The sequence below is a fragment of the Hyaena hyaena genome, unplaced genomic scaffold (assembly GCF_003009895.1).
Source record: "Hyaena hyaena isolate Hyena2069 unplaced genomic scaffold, ASM300989v1 scaffold_21, whole genome shotgun sequence".
Classification (NCBI taxonomy): domain Eukaryota; kingdom Metazoa; phylum Chordata; class Mammalia; order Carnivora; family Hyaenidae; genus Hyaena; species Hyaena hyaena.
The window spans coordinates 5,835,931-5,847,055 of record NW_024080653.1 but is presented as its reverse complement, the minus strand read 5'-3'; the positions used below and the strand labels follow the sequence as shown (position 1 = coordinate 5,847,055).

Sequence of the window (11,125 nt, the reverse complement as noted above, 5' to 3'; positions counted from 1 at the left end):
GGGATGAGGCCGTGAGGGGCCTGGGCTGCAGGTGGGTGCTGCTGAGAGGGCACCTGCCAGACAGGGGTGGAGGCTGAGGAGGGCCCCGCAGGCCTGACTCTGGCGGCCAGGATGTCCCTGTGTCTCCCCACAGGCATCTGCTGGGCTGCTGGGCGTGGGGCACGGGTCAGGAGCCCTGGGGAGGCTGTGCCACAGGCCGGGAGACAAGGTCACGGACTTCAGAGGGGCTGTGGGGGCCGGGCACAGGTGAGGAGGCCCCTGGCAGGGTGGGAAGTGCCTGGGCCCTCGGGGGGGGGGGGGCGCCGCTCCAGCCTTCACCATCTTATTGGCTGTGTGACATGTGAGGGAACCCCAGAAGCCTTTACCTGGGGTTCCTGGGAGAGGATCAGGCGTTCTGATATTCGGATATCGGAGGAGGGGCCAGGAGGTGCATGTCCCACAAAAGGGCAGTAGGAGCTGGTCCTTCTCGTGAGAAGCAAGGCCATGCTGTGCCTTCGGGTTAACACTAGGGACAGGCTTGGGGTCGGCACTGGCGTTATCACAGGGTCGGGGTTGGTGTTGGGGTTAGTATAGGGTTGGGGCTAGTGTGGGGCCGGGCTTGGGGGCAGTGTTGGGTCCTTGTAGAGTCAGGGTTGGGGACCTGGGATAGGGAGGCAGGGAGCTCATGTTGTTAGGATTTGTTCTCATTCGAACAGGCAGGTCCCAAGCGGCCCTTTTGTTTACCCAGACACCCCCTGGGGCCCCTTCCCTGGGGCTGAACCGGGACCTGAGCGGTTCAGTGTTCTTTCTGAGCCTCTAAGCAACCGGGAAGGGAGGACGTTCTCCCCATTTAATGGAAAACAAAGCGAGTCCAGGAAACTGTAAGACAGGAGTGGACCAGGATTTGCACCCTGGCTCTGTCACCCAGGGTGACAGCGGGTGACCCTGGTGCGCGGGTGGCGAGGGTGCCCAGGGCCTGTGGGTGGCCAGAGGTTTCCGAGACCCTCTGCAGCTCCTCCAGGCAAGCACGGCTATTTTCACTTGGGTTCTGTGCAATGACAGGTTCACATCTTCCATTTTTCATGAGGCTTGAATTATTGATCTGCTTCTGATGTTTCATAACTCGAAGGCCTCCCTCCAGAAGCACAGCCTTTCTTACCAGGAACTGGCTTGGGACGTCTGCTCAGCCCTGGCAGCGCCCCTGGGGGACTGGCCCTGGGCAGCCAGCGGCCGTCCAGGGGGAGCAGACAGACGGGAGGGGCGGCAGGAGGGTGGCAGCGAATGGCCCCTGTGCCCACTTACTGGGCGCGTTGGGTCTTCAGGCCGCGTGGACCCTCGGACTCCGGTGGAGGCTGTCCCTAAGCAAGCGGTGGGGGCGGGGGGGTTGGCAGAAAGGTTTGCTGTGGCCTCTGCGAGGCAGGCGGTTGTTCGTTTTTAACTTACAACTGAACACAAAAACAGAGGTGCACAGGTTGTGAGCACACAGAACCGGTGAATTCGCACAAACAACATAGCGTGCTGGTCCCCGGGTGGCTCAGGCAGTCAGGCGCCCAACTTTTGATCCCAGCTCAGGACACGATTTCACGGTTGGGGAGTTCGAGCCCCACTTCGCGCTCCTCCAGCCGTAACCTGCCTGGGATTCTCTCCCCTCCCCTCGCCCCCCCCGACTCCCCCCCCGCCCCGGCTCCCCCGCGCTAGCGTGCGCTCCTTCTCTCGCAGGTAGCTTAAAAAAAACAATTTTAATAATGAAAAAACAAAACAACACAGGGAGCAACAGCACCGGAAACAGAAGGGGAGCCCAAGCCCCCAGGGCTCGCCCGGGGCAGCCCCACCCGCGGAACTGCACCCGCTTCTGCGCAGGAGGGTTCGCCCCACGCAGCTTCCCTGCCCGAGGCCCCCCCAGGCGGGATGCGGGGCGGGGTGCAGGGGGTCGTGCGTCCCCAAGTCCCCGCCCCCCTGGACACCCCGGGCCCCTCCCCTTCTCCAGTACAATCTCGGCCCCGCCTGAGCAGCCTCCAGCCCCGGCCTTCGGAGGCCGCCGGTAGATCCCGTCCCGGCGCCCCTGGGCCCAGCCGGGGAGCCTCGGCCCTTCCGGTCCCGCCCTCCCCACGCCCCCAACCCCGCCGCGGGCTGCGGACCCGCTCCGGGAGTCGGGTGGGCGGGAGCGCTCCTGGCTCCCAGGCGCCTGCGCGTGGGGCGGGTGAAAGGAGCCCGGAACCCTGCGCCCTGCCTCGCGTTTCCCGCCGGTGGGGCCGGGGCGCTGCACTGGGCGCGCCCGCTCCGCGGCCGTCCGACTCGGGTCACTATGGCAACGCGGCGGGATCGGAGGCTGTGGCTGCCGGACGTTCCGGGTGAGCCGCGGACGTGGGCGCCTCGCGTGGGGCGGAGCATGGGCGGTGCCCTCGTCGCCGCTTTTCGGGCCCCCCAGCGGGTGTGTTGGAAGCGCCGAGACTCGGAGGTCCCAGCGGACCGGCGCCGCGGCGGGGCGGGGGCGGGTTCGCGGGGTCCTGGGCGCGGCCGGGCTCCCTGGGGTGGGGGTGGGAGGGGGGCTGGTCCGCGGCGCCCCGCGCTCTGGGCCGGGGCGGGGGCGGGTTCGCGGGGTCCTGGGAGCGGCCGGGCGCTCTGGGGGGGTGGGGGGGGCTTCGGGCTCCTCGGGTCCCCACAGCGACCCCGCACCCTGCGCCAGCCCCACGGCGGTGACGACGGGCTCGAGCCCGGCCGCCTGGCCCAGAGACTTTGCCCCAGTTATTCGAGACTTACACCAAAGTTGCAAAAGCAGTAGAAAGAGTTCCCCGCACGTTTTGCAGAGGGCCCCCCATGTTGCGTCGCCTCCTGCGGCGGGTCCCGGGGCACACCGGGAAAATCACCGCCCCATCCAGAAGCGGGGTTCACGCAGACTCAGCAGCTAGGGCCCCCACTATTCTCGCAGAGCCCAGTCCTTACTCTCTTTCCGTCTGGAGCCTTCCTGTCACTTTTTCGGGGTCACCTGTTCTGTGGGGTGCCCCTTAGTTTCGGTTTGCCTTAGGTTGCCTCATGACTAATTTCAGGGTGTGCATTTTTAGATTTAAATTTTATTTATTTATTTTGTAAGTTTTTTTTCTTTTGAGAGGTCGAGAGCAGGGGAGGGAGACAGAATCCGAAGCAGGCCCGCGGCTCGCTGTCCGCGCAGAGCCGGAGTTTTAAGCAATCCCTGAACCCAGGGTGGAGCTCGAACTCACGACGCGGAGATGAGGAGCCACAGGTCTCTCGGCCTCCGCGGGAAGGTGTGCCCTTCCCAGTGCGGCTCATCGGGAGGCTCGCTGCTGGCGGCGCTTTGCTGAAGCGGCGTGGGTGGTGTCTCCATTATAAAGTCACTGGTTTCCGTCTGTAAACACTGAACACCTTGCAGGAGATAATTTGAGAGTATCTAAATAACTTCTTTCTTTTTTCCCCCAAATTTTATTTATTAATTTTTTTATAATTTTTTTTAAATTTTTAATGTTTTATTTATTTCTAGGAGAGAGAGAGAGACAGCGTGAGCAGGGGAGGGTCAGAGAGAGAGGGAGTCACAGACCGAAACAGGCTCCAGGCTCCGAGCTGGCAGTCAGCACAGAGCCGGACGTGGGGCTTGAACCCACGAACCATGAGATCATGACCTGAGCGAAAGTCGGACGCTTAACCGACTAAGCCACCCAGGCACCCCAATTTATTAATTTTTTTCCCCAATTTATTAATTTTTAAAAATATTTATTTTTGAGACAGAGGCAGAGCATCTGCGGGGGAGGGGTAGAGAGAGGGAGACACCGAATGGGAAGCAGGTTCCGGGCTCTGAGCTGTCAGCCCAGAGCCTCATGAGAGGCCTGATCCCGAACCATGAGACCATGATTTGAGCCTAAATGGACCCTTAACTGGGAGAGCCGCCTAGGTGCCCTGCAAATAATACGTTCCTAGTCACATTTTCTACCATTACAGATGGGTGTTTTCTAAAACACCTATTACTTTTTAAAAGTATCATTATTTTTTAGTGTTTCTTTATTTTTGAGAGGGAGAGAGAGACAAGGCATGAGTGGAGGAGGGGCAGAGAGGGACAGAGACACAGAATCTGAAGCAGGTTCTGGGCTCTGAGCTGTCAGCACAGAGCCTGACATGGGGCTTGGACTCACGAACCGTGAGATCACGAATCTGAAGTCCAGTGCCTAACCGACTGAGCCACCTGGGTGTCCCTTTCTGAAATAGTTATTAATCGTATTTACCAAATGAAGATTTTTCAATTTCCATTATTCTTTCTATATGTTAGTTGGAATTCTGTAAGAAAGAACCTGTACCCCCCCCCGCCATTTTTTTAAGTAGGCCCCATACCCAGCGTGGGGCTTGAACTCACAATCCTGAGATCAAGAGTCACATGCCCTACTGACTGAGCCAGTCAAGTGCCCCAAGAACCTTCCCTGCTCCCCATATTTCTATGTATTTGTGTTGCTATTCATGTTTTTATTTTGTTTTTCCCCCCATTGATTATAATTCATTGCTATAATTTTTTTATTTCTGATTTTCCAGATTTGGGCTTTAGGAGCCTTTTCAGGTGGGCTTCTGTGCTCTCTCAGCACATCCACCAGCATTTTTGAGCCCTTCCTTCTTTTCTGGCATCACCAGATGTACCAGGGTCGCCTTGTGTTTCCTTGACCTGCCCTGAATCAGTCATTTCTCTAAGGAGCTCTGCTTCCCTTTAGCCTGTCTTTCTTTCTTTCTGTCTGTCTTTCTCTCTTTCTCTCTCTCTCTCTCTTCCTTTCTTTCTCTCTCTCTCTTTCTCTTTCTTTCCCTCCCTCCCCTTCCTTCCTTCCTTTCTTTCTTTTTCTTTCTTTCTCTTTTTAAAGATTTTTTATTATTTTTAAGTAAGCTCTACACCCAACCTGGGGCTCAAACCTATAATCCCAAGATTAAGAGTTGCACACTCTGCTGACTGAGCTAGTGAGGCACTCGCCTTTTAGTTTCAAAGGAGGTGTTTAGAAACCAAGATCAGGTTGTGGGTATGCTTATTGCTACTGGGGTGTCGTTGATTTTTGGCTTTCTCAGTGGGCAGAGCTAGGAAACCTATATTTGTTCACACCAGATGCATCTGTATCTATTTCTGTGTGTATATCTCTGTGTATATATTAAAAACTGTAAGTTGGACAATATGTCCAACCCCAATTAATTACCCCAGGGTTCATTCTACATTTCTTTTCCTCTCTAAATCTGGTTCCTATTGTTTCAATATATTTTTCAGTATATTTGTTTTCAATATGTTTACTTATTTGCCCAATCCTAGATTACATATGAAGTAATTTCAGAATTTCCAATCCACATTTTTGTTAAAAACAAGTCTATTAGCTAGAGTATAATATTTACGTACAGCTGTTTTGTTTTTGTCCTTACAATATATAGTCAAAAAAATTTTATGAAGTTATTTCAGTGCACTTGGTTTTTTTTAATGTTTTATTTGAGTAAGCGCATGTGTTCACGAGCAGGGGAGGGGTAGCCAGAGAGTGAGAGAGAATCCCAAGCAGGCTCCGTACTGTCAGCACAGAGCCCAACGGGGAGATCTGTCTCACAAACCGTGAGATCATGACCTGAGCCAAAATCAAGGGTCAGACGCTTAACTGACTGACCACCTGGGCGCCCCACCACGGGTTTGCATTTATGTTAATCATTTGTAATAAAGTTAGATTCACTTGTTTCTGTTTATATTTCATTATGAGTCCTTAATTGATTTTAAGCTTTGGTATGTAAACCATGTGATTCTAATTTTTTTAATGTTTATTTTTGAGAGAGAGAGAAACAGAGCACAAGCAGGGGAGGGGCAGAGAGAGAGGGAGACACAGAATCTGAAACAGGCTCCAGGCTCTGAGCTGTCAGCACAGAGCCCGACATGGGGCTCGAACTCACGAACCGTGAGATCATGACCTGAGCTGAAGTCGGACGCTTAACTGAGCCCCCCAGGCCCCTGTGTAAACCATGTGATTCTAAAAGTCAGCAGCTCTTGGGGTGCCTGGCTGGCTCCCTCGGTGGAGCATGGGGCTCTTGATCTTGAGGTTGTGAGTTCAAGCTCATGTTGGGCATAGAGATTACTCAAATAAATAAATAATCAAAAAAGTCAGCAGCTCTTAGTTATAAGATGATTCAATTTCCCTTTATTTCTAATTTAATCAATTTTGATTGGTTATTGTTTGTTTTTGTTTGTTTTGGCAGCGGAATTTGGCAGGAGTAAATTCAAAGAAATTAGCGATGCAGACCCCTCACCCCCAGCAGGGCCACTGGCAGAATTCACACCTGCCCGTGGCTCATCTCTGTTCTTCCAGATTTTACAAAGGGTCGCGGGTGCTGTCTGGCAGTCAGTGAAGGATGGGAAAACAGACTCGTGGTCACAGGCGTGTGATACCCCCTTAAAGATTGTGTGTCCCGAGTGTAGCTAAGATGGCTCATTCTCGGGGTGCCAGCATTGAGCCCCATCTTGTGTATAGAACAGATGAGCCCTCTCTGGACTTGCCTTCCAGTGCCATAGAAACAGTTTGTAAATTAAGCTCGCTAAGTATATTTCTAGAGCAACACAGCAACATTGCTTAATGAGGCAGATCTGAGTTCTTCCGTGTTAGGGACTTACTACTAGTAGCTGAGTCCAGAGCGAAATGCACCTCGAGCCACAGGCCTTCAGGGGAAGGAGGTAAAAAGAAACCCCCGTTTTGGATGAGTCTCTGCTCAGCCACTGTGCATAAACAGCTTGTTCATAAGCGTTCAGTGACCGACTTGTAGACTTTACGAATGGTCCCTTTGTGTAAATTGTAGAGTCTGTAACTGCTTGTGTTTTAATGAGGTCACACAATGCTTTTCCAATTAGTAATTATCAAATGTTCATTATAAAACAAATTGCTTCGAAGTTTTGGTCAGCCTCAGAGGGCGATTAATTCTAATGTCCTGTCTGCGGATTGGGTAACCGCCGGTTTATCTCTGACGTCCACTCTGATGAGCTGGCGGTCTGGGCGAGGGGGAGAGTCTTTGTGGGACAGGGGCATCCTGTCACACTCCTTCCCTGTTCCCTGACATCTAGTGACTGTGGGGGAGGTGGGGGCGCCCTTGGGGCCAGGGGAGCCCCTGCAGAGTCCACTGTGCTTAGAAAGCTCTTTATCTGCCCGGTGCCTCTTTGTAGTTCATTGCTACTCACCCTCTGTCTTGAGCTCCTTCCTCTTAACCGTGGAGCCGGCTGTCACGCAGACGTGGCACGGACCCCACCCACAGCTCTGGTGCTCTTTGGCTCTTCCTAGTTCATGAGGAGCTGAGGACCTCACCGGAAGCCTCTCTCTTCCTGTGCTGAGTGTGGAGGCCAAGCCCCAGGCGTTGCCCCCTGGCCTCCGACCAGGCTGGCCCGTGTGGTCAGGGTGGCCCACTGCAGAGCGCTGACAGGGCTTGGGCGAGCGAGTCCCGAGCTGCCCCACGCTCCTCACGGCCCTGGCCTAATGCTGGGGCGCATTTGGAGGAACTGACGACCGAGGTCAACTTCCAGATGGGGCTTGTGTCTGTTTGGGACCGACAGGCTTTCATGAGGGGCTGTTTCCATCTTCCTGACACCTGGGGGTCTGCAGGCGCTTTTGTACGGCATCCGCCTGAGAGAAGGCGCTGGAAAGCTCAGTGTTTTACAAGTGAGAAAAGCGAAGTCACGGCCGGACCCAGCGTGGGCCTGCTCCACCCCCTGCCGACCCCACGGGCTCTCCCAGAACACCGTGAACGCCGTGAGCAAAGCCACGTGAACTGTGGGTCTCTCCCTTTAATGGAGATTTCTCCTGTTTTCCCAGAAGTTTCCCATGGTCCCTCCTGAAAACTAGGTGCTTGCTGGGGACATCTGCTGGCCGGCAGACAGATTGGGTCCAGACTCTGAATCTGTGATGTTTAAAGCCGATTAATATCAGCCTCAGGGCTTTTAGGATCATCCTTTGGTGAGATTTACAGGGCAGCAGGGTGCAGGCTGTCCTGTGTTGGGGTGAGGAGGAGAGGGGCATCCAGCACCGGGTGTCAGGTTGCCTGTGGATCCTGAGTGCCGTAGAATCTGGCGTGCATGGTAGAAGCTGGTCTCTCTGGGGAGGGGGCTGTGGTGGGCAGCAGGGGCCAGGCCCTGTCCCCTCATTCTTTGTATACTATGCTGAACAGGTCGAACTTTACCTTGAAAATGGCCAGAGCCATGGGCGTGGTATCATTTGGTCAGCTGTCTGTATTTCAGGAGTAACTGCTGTGGGCAGACGTGGCCGTGGGACCAGTGCATTTGACAGGCAGCCCTGGGGCCCATGGCACAGGACAGGGCGCTAAGGAGCCGTCCCCGGGAGCAAGGAGGCCTGCTGACCTCGCAGACCTTGGCGTGTTGTCCGTGAAGGTCCATAGCAGTGACTCATGGGCACTTGGGGAGACCGCCTGGGCCGTCACAGCAGCAGGGACGTTGTTCGGTGCTGTGGTTGCTCAAGTCCCGAGCCTGCCCCTGTGCGCGGCCGCAGGCATGTGGGTGGCCTGTGTGTGTGTGTGTGTTTGTTGACAAGATGGTGCCGGATTCCAGAGCCCCACACGCTGGCCCCTCGCTCCTACAGCTCTCCTGTAGCTGGTGCGTGTGTGCTGGGCAGTAGACAGTGTGGACGACCCCCCACCCATGGAGACGGCCACTTCCACACCAGCGCTTTCCCTGGGCCCTGTGGCCGCCTGGCCTGCTGTAACCGGTTTTCCCCAGGGGTCCCGTGAGCCCAGGGCCGGCACCCTGAGGGCACGTGGCAGCCCGCCTGCTCTTCCCTTGCGGGCCTCCCCGACCTCTGTCCCCGCTTCCCCAGCCGCTCCGCTGCCTGTTGGCCTCTGTGCGTCCACCTCACCCGGGAGGGCAGACGGGCCGTTGGTGCAGGGACCTTCCCTGTCTGTCTGCAGTAGGTTAAACGGTCCCCGGCACCTACTGAGGGCTAAGCAGAGGCTTGTTAAATGAGTGAATGAATGGATCTAAGAAGGGGCACAGTGTCCCGTGGGATTTTTTATTACCAGCATCATTTTTTTCTGGTGATGTAGCAGCTGAAATGTAATCAGAGGGGTTTGCTCCTGAGTAAAGCGAACAGTCGTCATCACCCGTGTGCTGGGGCTTGGGGCTCCGAACACAGTCCGAAGTGCCCTCCGCACATCCTGGCTGTCTGCTCGGGGTGGGTGCCTGGCCGCTGACTGAATTTGAAGCCAGTAACTTCCCTTATTACTGAATTAAACACTTTTAAAAGTGAATCTCTAGTTTTTCTGGTTTAAAAGTGAATTTTCTAGCTTTTCACTTATACATCCATTAACACGTCTGAAGATTAAGTTATTGTGGATCTGCCGTGACCACACAGGAAGGGTGAGGACTGGTGATCGGAGCGTGGGGTGCTTGGGTGTTTGGGGTTCAGAGAAACCGTGGCCAAGTGGGCCAGGTGCCTCGAAGGCAGGGGGCGTTCCCTGGGGTGGAGCCACCTGGGGGTGTGATGGCAGCAGGCGCTGGGCTCCAGGGCCTGGCATGTCCCAACCCCGAGAGAACGTGACGATGGATCCAAGTGTGTGGAACGGGAAGCCCTAGGCATTAGGCTTTTTCTTCCATTTACAGGATCCCTTTGGCACCCCTGATCCAGCGGGGCAGAGGGGCCAGTCCAGGGGTCTCACAGCTGGAGCCCTGGATGGTGGCTGAGGTGCGTGGGGAGGAGAGGCAGCGGGAAGTCAAGGCTAATCCCGCATGTTTAGTTTGGGCACCCGGTTAGAGGGGTGCCTTGGAAGGAGCCAAGGAAACGGGCAGAGCCTGAGGTGGTGCGCCCGGCGGTCTGTAGCCCCGGGTGGCAGGTAGGCGCTGGGTGGGTGGGTGTGTCCCAGCTGAGGGCGGGTTGAGGCGGGTGTGCCAGGGGAGGCCTGGAGGCTAGCAGGGGTGGGGCCGTGGAGGGGGGCTGCCTTGCTCCAGGCCCTGCAGGGCGGAGACCTTGGCTGCCCCGGTGATCATGGTGATCATCCCTCCCACCCCCGCCCCCCGTGTGGGGCCTTCTCCTCCACCAAGCACCCTCTCCGGCTGAGCTCTGTTCCGAGTCACTGCCTGGGGTTAGCACGGACCCCACAGGTTAGGTTAAGGGCTCAGGCCCACAAGACTGACCCCAGCCAGGTACCAGTTGCAAGTCCGGATTGTCCCGTCCCCTGTGCCTCTGACGACCGCCTACACATCAGACGATCCCACCACCACCCCCTCTCCGGGTTCAGCTCCCTGGAACAGCGCACAGAATTGAGAAACATTCTGCTTTCTAGCTCCCCAGCTCATCCTAAAGGCTATGATTCGGGGACAGCCAGACGGAAGGGGTGCAGTGGGCGAGGTGTCAGAGGAGGGGTACAGACCTTCCATGCCGTCTCTGGGCACCTCCGGGTGGTCACGACCCCTTGGCCCAGGGCTCCCGTGGAGGCGGCATCACGCAGGCGTGACTGATTGAGCCTGGGGCCACCGGTGACGGTGGAAGGGGAGTTGGGGGATGGGAAGGGAGGTCCCAGCTCTGCAGTCCCCAGGTGGGTTCCCCTGACAGCCAGCTCCATCCTGTGGTTACCTAGGGCTTTCCAGAGTCACCTCATGACCCAGGTGCGGCTGACAGGTTTGTTAGGGAAAACAGAAGATACCCTTTCACCCGGGGACGATTCGGGACCAGGGCACAAAAGCTGCCCCCGTACCCGTCACTCGGGGTTGTGAGGGTTTTCGCAGGTTTGTGCCGGGAACCGCGGATTCCTGCCTACCTGGCGTGTCGCTGGGTCCCGTGCAGGCCCTCGGGCCTCGGCCACTCCTCTCTCCTGCAGAGTCGCCCCAAGACTGGCTAGGCTGGGAGGGGATCCCGCAGGGTTAGGGGCTATGAGGGTCTGTCGCAGGGTGCGGAGAACAGTGTCCCTCACACGGAGATGGAGGGCTCCACGGAGCAGGCCTGGGGCCCAGACCCGGCCTGCGCCTGCCGTGTTCTGAGCCGAGGGGTTGGTGCAGACCCTGTGTCCCTCAGAGCCCTACACGCCCACCGCCCCGCACACCCCCCACACCCACCGCCCCCCACACCCCCCGCCCCCACCGCCCCCACCACCCCCCACACACCCACCGCCCCCCACACCCACCGCCCCCCACACCCACCGCCCCCCCCCACAC

The 11,125-nt window shown here is 56.7% G+C and overlaps 1 protein-coding gene across 1 annotated transcript in view; it reads left to right on the top strand.

The window, feature by feature from the left end:
• Positions 1–2,284: 2,284 nt before the first annotated feature.
• CCDC57 (coiled-coil domain containing 57) overlaps positions 2,285–11,125 on the top strand; it is a 93,550-nt gene continuing 84,709 nt past the window's right edge. Inside the window, exon 1 of the mRNA XM_039226219.1 lies at positions 2,285–2,330. The gene's annotated coding sequence lies outside the window, so the exon portion shown is untranslated. The remainder of the gene's footprint in view (positions 2,331–11,125) is intronic.